General features: G+C 41.1%; 1 protein-coding gene across 11 annotated transcripts in view; it reads left to right on the top strand.

Annotated features, from left to right (window-relative positions):
- The window catches only part of NAALADL2 (N-acetylated alpha-linked acidic dipeptidase like 2), a 503571-nt gene that overhangs the window by 266558 nt on the left and 223542 nt on the right, over positions 1-13471 (top strand). The window lies entirely within an intron of this gene.

Genomic DNA, 13471 nt, shown 5'->3' with positions numbered 1-13471 from the left:
TGTAGCTCTATGCCTAAACAATGAAGAACTTGTTACAATGCTGCTCAGCGTAGTGATAGTGTGAGTGACTGTAAAATACAATATTGATTAAACTATTGCTTGTTCTCATTTTTTTTTTAGTTTATTTTTGGGGAAGACAAGTCCTAAAACCTTTTAAGGCACATTAGCAATACAAAAAGCAACTGTAGTTGGAGGCAGTTTACGTCTTGCCGTGCCTATACATCCTGTACCTGGGAGCGTGGCCATAAATTCTGAGCCTGGCAGTCCCAGGCATCAGTCAGTCATCCGGGAGAGTATGGGTTAGAATCACTGTAATAAAATAATTTTATTTTTTTAAAACAAAGAACAATCCGCTTTTGTGACCTACTGCGCTTGATTATTTTTGAAAACAGAGAAAAGTCTAAATAACGGTGGTGTCTCTTGTGAATTAGAGCTGGCAGCTGAAAAGAATCAGGAGCGGCTATTTTAATCTTTGCTGCAGTGTGATAAATCTCATCAGTTGAAGCCTTGGCAATGTGCTTTATCTTAGGGGTTATCTGTATCTACGGTATAACTTTAACTGTCGAAATTGGACAACATTTTGTCAAAATCTTAAAAATGGATTTATTCTAATGTAGCAGCATCAGCTTATTGAATGCTTTTCTGCAGGACTCTTTTTTATTATTATTATTATTATTATTATTATTATTATTATTATTGTTAAAATCTGTTTCATATTTTGGAATGAAGGTAGCATTGAAAATCCAAACCAAGCCTGAAGATTTCCTCTCTGTGTTAGGTCGTGGTAATGTGAAGTCCAAAGATAACCTCCCAAGATGACCACTTTGAAAGACTTATTTCCAAGTTCTTACTAAAACAGAAAAAAAAAGCATACATGACAGGTTGTAAATGTAATCTAGACTAGTTGAGGATAAAGCTGCCATTATATGAATAATTTGGTAAGGACAGATTTTAACGGCTTCTCTGACTTCTTTGTTCAAGAATTTTGGTATAAAAGAGCAAAGGCTGAACCTCCCTAGAGACTGCTTTGAGGAAAGCTACAAACCTGAACACAGAGCCCTCAGCAGTAAGAAAGACCAAGAAGTGAAGAAGGCCTCTCTCGGAGAAAACCCTTTGAAGTGAATGTCGTTTGAAAGCCTTTCAGAGCAGGGTGAAAAAATGTGCAGCTGTGATAGCGCTGGTTCAAAAAATGTGCAAGAACGGAATTTTTAAAAATAAAAAGAATAATAATAATAATGATGATAACAAAAGCCAGTTATTAACCATGGGCAAGTCTAAGTTCGGTGTCCAGGTGCAGCTGCAGAGGTGCGTTGGGTGTGTAAGCGGACTGTCACAATGCCAGAGCTTGTTCGCTGGCTGGGCTAAAATGTCCTGAGAAAAAGCTTTTGTTCAGAATTTCACTTTTAAGCTGGTTGGAAATACAGCACTTCTGACTGTGCCCACCCGTTGCAATCCCAGGAGAGAAGTGTCCGCTTCAAAATAATAAAAAATACCAGTGCAAAGCAGAAAATATATTGGTCTTCCCTTTCTCTGGAATTAGGCTTTCCTAGTTTTTCTGTCTGATACGCTGTCTCTTCCCCTAAGTACAAATAAATCTCATGTCTAACACCTCACGTAATGAATATTAGTTACTGTTTTTATCTCGTTCATTAAGAGGGCCTTAATGTGAATTAGTCGTGAGATATATCAGGTCTGTTCTCATAATTATTTCTTATGTTCCCGTGCTCTGCGGTTCAAAGACAAGGTGACTAATCAATCACCACCTTGTGACTGGCCCAAGAGTAGGTGTGTGTGACAAAGATGATGCTTCAAGGAATTTATCTTCCTTCCACTGAATTATGTTACCATATAGAGTTAGTCTTGTCTCCTGTAAGATTCACTGCTTCACGCTGATCTCTTCGAGGGGCAGACAGAGGTGAATAAGGATGGAAGAGGTTTGGCAACGGCTTCAACAACTAGAGAGCAAAGCTGCTTAAATATGCAAGGGAGCTCCTGCTGCGTTGTCATCCAGGAGAGATGTTCCCCCTGCCGCAGGTCAATGCTTGCCAGGCACGGTCTTTACTTGGGGAGTATTTTAGAGGATGAAGTAGCGTGAGAAGCTAGACATTATATTACTGGCAAAAGAATTACTGCCTCATTCTTCTAACCAGAATTTTTACTCCAAAAATTTCTCTCATGTCTTTGTCCATGATGTCCTTTCACCTACAAAATTCTTACGTCTTAAGGCTATAAGAAGTTATTACAATCGCGTTATGACACAAATCAAAAAACTAGAATGAGAAATTGTGTCAGCGTGGGCAGCGTCAGGGTCAGGATCCGATGGGGGAGACTGACTCTTTCCGTTCACATCTTTCCCTGATGATCTTATTGCTGTTGTCTGAATGCCTGCAGAGTTACTCTGCCGGAAATAAACTTCCATAATTATTCAGTTTTCTCTGCAGACAGCGAAGATGATTTCATGTTTGTGAAGTGGGTACCAAAAACGTAAAGACAAGTGAAGAAATATGGCAGGAACCTCTTCGGTCGATGATGCAACTAGTGAATGTTTTTAATTATGACGGTTGTACGTTCTTTGTTTGATCTATTGAGTTTAGTCACTTGTGGCTGTTGGAAGATGGACCGTTAAGGGAATTTGTGGTGGAATCGGAGTTTGGGAGGGTGCATACTGAGCTGCCTGTTCCTAGTTTCTTTTTGCTGACAGTCCGACACCCTGGGCAGGAGGGGTCATAATGGGGGAAGAGAGAGGCTGGAGCGCAGATTTCCGTAGTTCTATAATAACGACCCTAACTGCTTTTATCGACAACTGTACCGTAAAGTACTGTGACCACAGCAATACTGAGCGCTTCTCTCCCGCTGTAAAGGAGGCTGACCTGGATTCCAGGCTGCGGGGAAGATGAGGGAAGCTCTGTCCAGGCCCTGCTCCGAGGCCCTGGCAGGGCTCCCGTGATGGTGAAGTTTCTGTGTTACCGGTGAAATCAGTTGTATGATGTCAGAAGTTGGACTGCTCCTTCCGCCCCCCCCCCCCGCCCCCCCCCCGTCAAGTTCTCCAGATTCTGGTATCCTTGCAGATTCCCATACATTTTAGATAATGTTAACAGTTTTCCATCTTTCCTTTTGAGACACAGTTTAATGGGATGCCACTGTACAGGGTGAGCAATTTGCTGGGCCCTTTTCTAAAGAGAAGCCATTGCACGGGATCTCCCCTCTTTCACTAGGATTTTCCATCCCTGCCAAGAGCACAGGAACCAAGTTCTCAAATTTTCCATGGTGTTCCTGCCAACACTTAGCAGAGATGAGCCATCAAAACGTCTGGGTGAAATTTGGCACAATTCAGGAAAACCTTCACCCTAACCTTTGGAAAGACTTAGGAGAAGGGTGAGCTACTGATTACACTAGAGCAGTGATACCTGGCAGGGCCCTATCCTGAACTTCCATTTAATCCTTGCTGTTATTCGTAGAACTAAAACATTTTGAAAACGAAGGTTAGGTATTTCTGAAAGAAATGGTGCAGCCGTGTAGAAACCTTTAGGTGACGAAGCAGTGCGGAATACAGTATCGCAAGTAATGACCAAAAGGCAATTCCAAAACATTTAGTGCAATTTTATAAAACAAAATTCGAAAGACTGAAATAACAAAGTACTGGGGTTTCTCCCTGGTACAATTTTACCCGCACCACACGCTACAGGTAAGACAAGTCTTCTTTCCCTAATGTTAGGTGATTGAAAAATAGCAATAGCTACTTATTTAATCGCATAGAGCTATGCTGCTCTCCCATACAGCCACCTTTGTCTTGGCCAGTCATTTGGGCCACTTAAATTCATTATTGCTCAAGCGTGGTCCGTGTTTTCATTGGTGTCCTTTTCTTTCATCCGAATGTATTTGCAATTTTAGAACATATTTTTCATCAATCCTTTTTCTGAAGAGGTAATTTAGAGACCTATACATCTGCGTAATGACTTAAAACAACAGCGTTCACATCGGGTAGGAAAGATGTCATTTTTCTCTTCCCAACTGCATGTTTGCTTCTCCAGGTCTGATAAACTGCTGCTTTACTGCTCAGACTTGTGTCTACAGCTCTACGTGGCTGGGCATGTCTCTGATTCTGTTCAAGTGTTGTTTGGCCAAGCAGGGGCTATAAGTACTCTGTGAAAGAGCATTTATTATACTCTGGAAAATGGAGTTCTCGCTGACATCTCTGAAAGATCAAGTGTTCTCTCGACGCAGTGGATGACCTCCTCTTGTACATGCGCATGATTATCTGCGTCGTGGAGGTGGATGTCTATTTTATGTTCCGGTATCTATGTACTCGCAGTAACAGCTTAAGTCTTCCGTGTTTGCACAGCAAGCGTGCATGGACGTGCGGCCGGCCTGTGTATTTCAGTACGCTACGCGTGCACTGGTGTGAGCGGTGATTGGGAAAGAGGCTTCTCATCCTATGAAAATTGCACTGTTTCAAAACGTGTTCAGAATTGTGGCACAAATTGGAAGCCTGGAAATTGTAAGGCTATTTTCCTAGGTGTTTCCGTTTTAGCACAGCCAGACTAGCTCGAAAAATGAAACAAATGAACCAAAATGAAATCTACTCTCTAGGAAATTAAGATATCAAATGTGTTATAGTTATGAAACAAAATATTTCAATTTTACTTACAAAAGAATCGAAAGCACTTCCATGTAACGTTTCACTGCATCTGACACACACGTTCTGTCTTTGATGAGCGCGTTTGCATTCACAGGACGCTGTTCTTGTGGCCTGTCATTTCACAGAGGAGATTACTGTCCTCCTCTGGATGCGCAGGTGCAAACTCGTGTTTCACGTTGAGCTTACGAAGCGGTGAGGGGGGAGTGTGCCCGGTGCCATTTGGTAGCCTCTCCTGCCCGGGTGAGATGGATCCTTCCCTACAGTAGCTGCAGAAAGGTGTAGGGTGCAAGCATCTTCGCCAAAGACTTCACGGTTATAGCTACCCTAGGAGGGAATGCCTATTTTTTACTCGGTGTATGATAAAAAGGCTGCTGAAGGAGGACAGTCTGCAGCCTCTGGATCCTTTACTTCCATTCTTCGTGTCTGAGCGTAGCCAATAAAACCTCGGCGTCGCTGCAGTCCGGCCTTGAGAATTTGCCGAGCTCTGTCGTAGCGGGACCGGATTCTGGCAGAAAGCCTTTGCACTGGGAATTTTACTGCCCCGTTTCAATCACGCCGTTATAATCTACTATGTACATATGTAGCTTATGGTTTCTTTTTTAAGATTGTCACGTTACAGCTGAACAGTTCTGTTTGTTTAGTTTATCTTTACCCTGTGTAATTTGTAAATGTATATTTGCATGAATAATTACCGCTGAGTAAGCTAAACAAGTAGGCTGGCAAATACAGATCCCTGATTCTGCTTAGGAAAGTGTGATCAATGTGACTGTATGCTTTAGAGACTAGTGCTACTAAATATCTCTGCAGTTAACCCTTATAAAGAGGAGGATATAAATAGTGTTAAAGATATAAGAAAGAATCATTAGAGTTTAAAATCTTGTCACTAGTGAGCTTTGTGAAGGAAATAATCAACATCACTTAATGGAAACTTAAAATAATAAAATTTCTAATAGAATTATTGGCCTCAAATGATAACTTGTGCTTTAGTGCTTTATAACCAAAGCAATGCTCTTAGAGACTTAAAAATAAATAAATATCAACTTAATAGAACTGAAAATAAAAATGCTTTATTTCAGAATAGTGAAAGACTAGATATGCATTTAAGTATAATCAGAATATATGAAAAAAAACTAGGTTTGATTGGCTATCTCACTGGATATCATGAATTAAGGGGGTATACTTGAGTATCAGTTTTGCCTTCTGCTTACGGGAAACTTGGAAGAATGTGATTTGGGACAGGGTAGGAGGGGGGAGGTGTGAATGAATGAAAAGAATTAAAAATAAAGTTGAAAATAGATATAAGGGGAGGAGCCGACAGGGTGAGCGTTACCACCAGGGAACTGAGCTACGTCAGCTCAGGTTTATCTGGGGCTCTGTAACCATAAAATACAGAAGAGGTTTTTTTCTGTAGGCTATAAAAAGGCTTCGATCTTAATTCGGTCTCCCTGGGAGTTAGTAGGGGAGAAAAAAAACCCACATCTTCTATAAGCTGTGAAAAGCAAGGAAGCAAACAAGTTAAACCTGAGTCGTCTTCTGAAAATGATACTGGAAGAGCAAAAGCAATCTATAGGAGAAGCTTCGGGAGAGCCCAGCCTGGAACGGAGCTGCGTTAGCTGGGCATAGGACGAGGGGAAGAGAGAGCGTGTAAAACGTGTCCGTGACTGAATTTGGTCTGGAAGGCCAAACTCTATCAAACCGAGGTTCAGGGACATTTTATCTTCCTGTCCTGGTACAAATTAGTTTTGGCTGCCAGTGTAATGCATTGCGCAATTTGACGTAATGTACACTGGCCACAGAGAGTCCTTTCTGACTGTAGGCTGACAATTGGAGTCATATCGAATTACCCTGGAGTTTTATTTGTATGAGTAGGAATATTGAAGTAAAAAATAGAAAACATCTAGAGTAAGGTGCTAACAAACATACAGGAAAAAATATCATGAACCCGTTTGAAGAAGAGTAAATGCTTGTAGGGAAAACCAGCATTACTTAATGACCAGGTAGTTATTTAATGACTCCACTCACATGTATTTTGCGCTGTGGAGCAATACTGAAGTTCTGAGATTTAAATCTGCCCAGATGTTGTGGGTCAGCTGCATCTCTTAGTGTTGTAACAGAGCAAATCAGCTTCAGTTAACCCAGGTAGCTAATGCTTTGCTTTTCGGGGGCTCGGACAGCATGTTCAAATTAAAATTGCACAAATCATCTCTTTTTGGCTTGCCTCAGACAGCTGCTTGGAAATCCGTTAAGTTAAAGTTTTTCAAGAGGTAAGATTATTTTTCTCGTTCCAGTTTTCTAACGAAACATAAAAAGAACCTCAAGGATAGGGAATCCTGTGCTACTATGTCATGGTTTCACCTGGGATAGAGTTAATTTTCTTCACTCTAGCTGGTATAGTGCTGTGCTTTGAAATTAGCATGGAAAAAAAACCTGTTGAGATAACACACAGATGTTTAGGCTGTTGCTGGGTAGCGCTTATACTAGTCAAGGACATGTCTAGCCTCCCATGCTCTGCTGGGTGCACAAGGAGCCGGGAGGGGAGGGGGCACAGCTAAGAGCGCGGATTCAAACTGACCAAAGGGATATTCCATATCATGTAACGTCATGCCCAGTATGCTACCTGGGAGGGGCTGGCCGGGGGAGGGAGGGAGCAATCGCGGCTCGGGGACGGGCAGCGTCGGTCGGCGGGTGGTGAGCGGCTGTATCGTTCGTGTTTCTGCGGGTTTTTTTCCTGTTTTCCCTTTCCCTTCCTTTTCCCTTTTATTATATTAACATTATCGTCATTATTATCATAATCATTTATCATTATCATTTTATTGTAATCATTAAACTGTGCTTATCTCAACCCACAAGTTCTTTTGCTCGTCCGATTCTCTTCCCCATCCCACAGGGGTGGGGGGGGTGAGCGAGCGGCTGGGTGGTGCTCAGTTGCCAGCCGAGGCTGAACCACGACATACTAGAAAAAAGAGTCTGGGTAAGTATTGCCCAAATTTGGCCAAGGTGGTAGGGGGATTTACCTTCAAATATGCTGTTTAGTCTTTTGCAGGGTTTCACAGAGGCGTTTCTGTGTAATTACCTCAAATTTATCTTCAGGCTTTCCCAGACAGTTTGGGAATGTCCACATGTCATAGGACACGCAAACCATTGCAAGTAGTGTTTGTTACCAGAAGGCAGCGTGCTTGGATTCTGAGGCCTTACACCAAATTTTTTCCTAAAGTAAATCAAGAGTGGAAAGCTCACCACGGGATTTCAAAGATAGTGTTATTTTGAAATGATTGTAAACATCGGAGTCTGGTGTTTGCATGAAAACTGAGTTCTAAAGAAAGGAGTTTTTTGTTTTCTAGCAAAAGCAGCCCTGTAAGAAATTACTTATTCATGTGAAACCCCCCTCTCCTCCCCCGATAACTCTCCTCTGTCACCTGCCTCAAATTCTTTCCTGGTTTGTTTCTGTCTTGTGCCAGACATGGTGGTGTTTTTTTTTTTTTATTTTACTAAATGTTGAATTGTACCCTTGGTCCTGCTTTCTGGGAGCTTTTCCTCTTGTGATAACGCTGAGCCTAGCAACATCAAACAAAATAAAACTGCCCTCGCGCTTGGCTTCGGTGAGTCCTCACCATGAAGGAGCAGACCGACTGATCCTACTCCTACCGAGTGCCGTTACTGTGAAAGAACTGGAGAGTTCAGCACATTACTTTCTCACTTCAACCTCCAGCACTTCAGCTGAACTAGGGGCAACCGGAGCATGCCACAAAACCCACAAACGCTCTCTCTGTCCCTTTTTTTTCGCCTGGAACCAAGTGAGGGACAAAGTTTGAAAGATAACTTTGAACATTAAGGATAACTTTGAATATTAACATTTCTGTAGAAACACAGTAAGCGTATAGAAGATGGCTGTGGCTGTTTGCTGGGTCTCTGGCGTGCTCAGTAGGACAACGGAGGAGGCGTGGGTGGGAGCAATCCGTGGGAGCAGCGATGGGACCCTGGTTATCCGAGGGATGCTTTTGGCTGAAATGGGGGCAGAAAGCATAGCAGAGGTTACACCCACAAATGCTTTGGCGTACTTGGGCACAGCTCTGTTATCTCCCCTCTTCCTTCCTCTCCTCCGATTTTAGTGTTTTCTGTTAGCAGCTTTCTTCGCGTTTGTTGATGTCCAGCTTTGATCTACAGCCAGCTTGAGTTTACTTTTATGCTCTGCTGAATGCTGCCTTCAGCCTCAATTTCAGAGCTGTGCAAATAAATTATGGTGAAGTGTTTAATTAAAGTTAGCCTCGTGTCCTGGTTCCAGACTGCCGTCTCCTCACATAGAATTTGCAAATATATTTTGGAGTTTTTACTTTAGGCAGGGTGACTAGTTGAAGGTTATTTACTTGTGATTGATTGTGCATTGGATGTTTCTGTTACCTTTATTTTGCGAACAACCTGAAAATAGTCGCTGAATGTTGAAGGACAATTGAAGGGGATTGACTTGACTGAAAGAAGGGGATGTGCTAAGCCCGAACAGCCACAGAACTGACGGGTTGATACTTCTAGAATTATATATGTGCTTTTTGGAGAAATCGTCTTAATTCTGAGGAATAAGCAGTCCTAAATATGTTGTATGCATGGCATTTAATATTTAGTTTTCTTCAGTACTTGGGGTTTCTTTCGGTCATCCATTTCTGACGCTCTTTTGGTGGGTGGGTCGGGACTGGCGGGAGCCTGAGCTTGCCTGTGCTACTGAAGATCCGTCATTTTCCCAGCTGCAGCTTCTGGGTCCTGGCCTCCCAAGTCGGTTGGGTAGAAGCTGTTCGTTAATATGAGTCAACAGATTGGAACTTGATAAAATATATTCATAATCTGGGGTTAATGTTACCTGTTCTAGTGCCACAGTTCAGTAAGAGGAGAAGATTTTTCACCACAGCCATTCTGTGTGCTACTTTTGGTTTTGTTTTCTGCATGAGTTTACATCTTTCCGACATTATTTCTTAGAGGTTGCTCAGCACTGACCTTCGTGTATTCTCTTAGAAATAATAATAAAACTATTTGCTTAGGTGTGGTGCTTTGCTACCCTGGGATTCCCAGCCTTGATACCTAGAGCAGATGCATTTAAGCACTACCTTCTCATCTGCCCTGACTCCATCTGCGTTTTGGTGGTTGTGAGGAACACCCCATCCCAGGTGTGCTGGCTTTGAGGGTTGTTTTTTTTTTCCCCTCTGGGTTTTCCCTTAATCTTTTTCCTGTCTTGTGTGCCCCTGGCAAATCTACCTCTTAGCTAGCGTCTTGGATGCAGATGTATAATGCTGTAAGGAAATTCTTCTCCTCGTTCAAGCGGAGTGAATGATAACAATGTGATATGAGAAACATATTGCCATTATTATTTTTGACCTATTTAACTCATCCTTTCTTTTAAAAAATTGCTTCAGTATTTGCAGAGAAAGCGAAGTTTTAAGACAGCACCCATCACCCTCAAGGCCCCAGCTGCCACCCGCTTCTTACAGGTCTTCATCATTTTCCTTTCCAAGACCGGTCTTACCCGTTTTCATCCACGACTGGATGAAGGTCGCTGTTTTATTCTCTTTCATTTTGGATATAATTAGAAGAAATCGGGAAAAGATCCTTGACTGTCTTGATCATGGCATTTTCAGAGTGCTTGTCTCTTCTGTTTTGGGGGGATTTTTTTCATAGTTTTTAAAGATAGAATCTTAACAACTCATTGAGCATCATCTTGGGACCTAGAAACTAATAAGTCTAACGTAAAATAATTACTTTTTTCTAAAAATGTTTGTTTTATTACCTACCCCTGCTTCATTTCATGCATGGGGGAACACTACTGAACTCCATATTGCACATCGCAATTTGTACCTAAATACTCACATCTTTCAAACAGCATAGCATGAAACAATTCAAGGAGTAAGTACCTAATTCAGCTGGATAAACCAACTCATTCTTTAGCATTTTCCCAGTTTTAGGGTAAGAGGATTTACCCTTACACATCTAAACCAAGCACACAAGCGCTCTTTTTTTGTACCTGATAAAAGGGTGAGTTCTCTTTGTTTTTGAACAGAATTATCCTACCAAAGGAAAGCAGTTTGTCAAAGACGGGTGGTTGGGGATGGAGTGTTTTACTTTTTTAAAAAATCTGGAATGTGTAAAATGAGGATTATCGCATGTTGTAAGTATTTCTGAAAATGAGAGAATAGAAAATTTCATCTTTGTTCATTTTTGGAGGTGTTTGGAACGTTGTGACTAAACCAATGCAACACAAATAGACTGTTCATTTCTCAGTGGATTATTGAGAGGGTAGCACTCTTTGGATTCGTTAGCATCTTTAACATCATTTTAAAAGTGTATTTTTTCAATATTTTATTTTATGTTAGAAGTAAAGGGTCCAATTAGTTGAGCCCCAGTGTATTAAATAAGACCAAAACTGACTGAGCTAGCGTTGCTGTACTGTATTTGATGAGATGTTGTTATTAAGTAGTGCAAAATATTGTGCTTTTTATTACAAATTTTACTGAAGTATTCAAGTGTAGAAGAAAGGAAGGGCTAGGAATAATTTTTAAAACTCTTTTTATAATTTCATGTTTAGCTATTACTTTCTGGACTGTACTGCCAGAATGTTACGACTTTGTTCTTAGCTCTTCCAGTGGGTTATTGACTTTGTTTGGGAGAGGAGGAGCCATGTGTAGTTTTACTCAAGATTTTATTCTGTTTTTTTAACACTTTAACTGAAGTTAGACCCAAGCTTAGCTGTGCAAGCCTCCAACTCCTAGGCTATATGCGATGTTACCAGGATGCGATAACTTACTTTGGTAGACGTGTGCGATATTTTTGCCCACGGTTCCCAAAAAGGTAAAATTAAGGGTTAAAGATTTGCGATGAGAAAAGATCCACTTCGAAGTTACAGCAAAATACGCGTGTGCAAGTACCCCTAAAGTCAGACAGTAACAGGAGGCTTAGGTCATACTTATTTTGAGGCAAGTGCAAAAGAAAAACTTCTGATATATTGAGCTTTGACACATCCTTCATGTGGAAGATGTGTAATGAAAGCACATGTAACTCTTTGTTATATTATACCCAGCTGCTCTTTCATTATGTAATGACTTCTTACACGTGCTCCCAATGTATGAATGTGTTTAATAGCTTTGGCACTGGGGCTTATTTTTAACATTTGGAGCAAAGAACATGGTTTGCAGAGTGTTTGGGGGCAGCAGGGAGTCAAGTTCTGGTTCTCACATAATTAAAAAATGAGCTGTGCTTTTGTGTAAGGCCTTTTATTCAGCCTGCTCTTGTCGAGCTCACATGTTGCCGGGGGAGGACCAGCGAGCAGCTCTTGAAGACGCAGTTTTCATCCATAAATTAACTAAGAACATCCAAGGGCAGTTGCTAAATGCATTAATAATTGTGCAAACATGTAGTTTTGCTGTTGACAGAGCGGTGGATAGCACCCTGGAGGAGCAGCTAGCAAAAACAGTGTGAGGAGCAGCAGCACATGAATGTAGATGGGCACGGATCTCATTTTCACACGGGCTTACTGTCGAAGCAAACGGTTTGATGCTTCATTTTGTCCTACCTTTGCGTATTGATTGTGCCTCAGGAAAATTTAGTGTAGCTCCTCTCATACGAATGATGAAAGCTCTGATTTTTGGTTTGCTTGAGGGTAAGTGGGAAGGGCATTGGGTCCAAAGGAATTAGGTTAGAGGTGTCCCCAGCAATCAGCCTAGATAAAAGCTCTCAAGCCGTAAGACTTCTGAGACCCTGTTAATTGTTGCACTAAAGTGTATCTATTGACATGTCTGTAGGTACAAATTACAATAAAGCTGAGATCTACAGAGTGTGGTAAAATTTGTGTGAACCCCAAGGAAGTACCCCGGTTAATACCCTGTCCTCATCTGAGGTGAACTCTTTATAACCAGAGGCATCGGATTAGGTAAAATATAAAATAGCTGCCGCTAGTATAAATTCTTCCTTGCTTAATTTTATCATACTTAACAAATACAGTGATCACACGGGAAAGAATTTATATTGTATTTCAGCCTTTAGTCACCATTTGCGTTTTCTTATGAAATAGTTTTCAAGTTCTTTAGGTATTAAAACCCGCACGTACTTCAGAAGAGAGTGTACAAAGTGCAAGGTTTTCTGTTCCCGTGTTTCAGCGTTTGCTGTTAAATCTGATGTTTGCTTGTTCCAGACCTGTTCGGTAACTTTGGCTGACCTGTCGAAATACTTGGTTTATACAGCACTGATGACATGTTACAGACCTAGAAACGTGTATTCTTTTAAATTTTCAGGTTAACATTTAAGAAGACAGGAAACTTGGCAATTATTTTGTATTATTATTATTATTTCAACTTAAATGTTGAGGCGCAAACTCAGACAAAATAATCAGATACAGCCTGCAAGGGTAAATAATTTCCTAAAATACCCATATTCGGGAATCTAGGAAAATTTTCCCCATCCTACATATCCAGAACAGCCGTTGCTAGAATTTAAACAGTTTGTGTAGGGAGGCCCAGAATCAGGGCTGTTGCCTTTGGCAATGAATCCGTACTTGTTACCAAAATGGAACTGAAAGAGAAACTCTTCCATCTTGTACTGCTCCTCTTATTTTAATTTTTAAACACTCATGTAATATTCTTGTGTCTTCTTGTGTTTCTGTTTTATGGGAACGCTGTGTAGGGATTTAGAGGTTCCAGAACGTCCTCGATGGTGTCCTGAAAGCTTCATAACATTCTAAAATAGTAATGTACAAGACTGATTATCCTCATACTTGGTCTTCACCAGAATTTATTCCTAGAAATGTGTGAGAAAAATGCCCTTGGTAATTCTTAAATTATATATGTATCTCTTAAAAAA

Source organism: Phalacrocorax aristotelis, chromosome 7, assembly GCF_949628215.1.
Source record: "Phalacrocorax aristotelis chromosome 7, bGulAri2.1, whole genome shotgun sequence".
In the NCBI taxonomy this organism is placed as follows: domain Eukaryota; kingdom Metazoa; phylum Chordata; class Aves; order Suliformes; family Phalacrocoracidae; genus Phalacrocorax; species Phalacrocorax aristotelis.
Note: the sequence above shows the minus strand (reverse complement) of the source record. Positions and strands in the feature narration are given on the sequence as shown.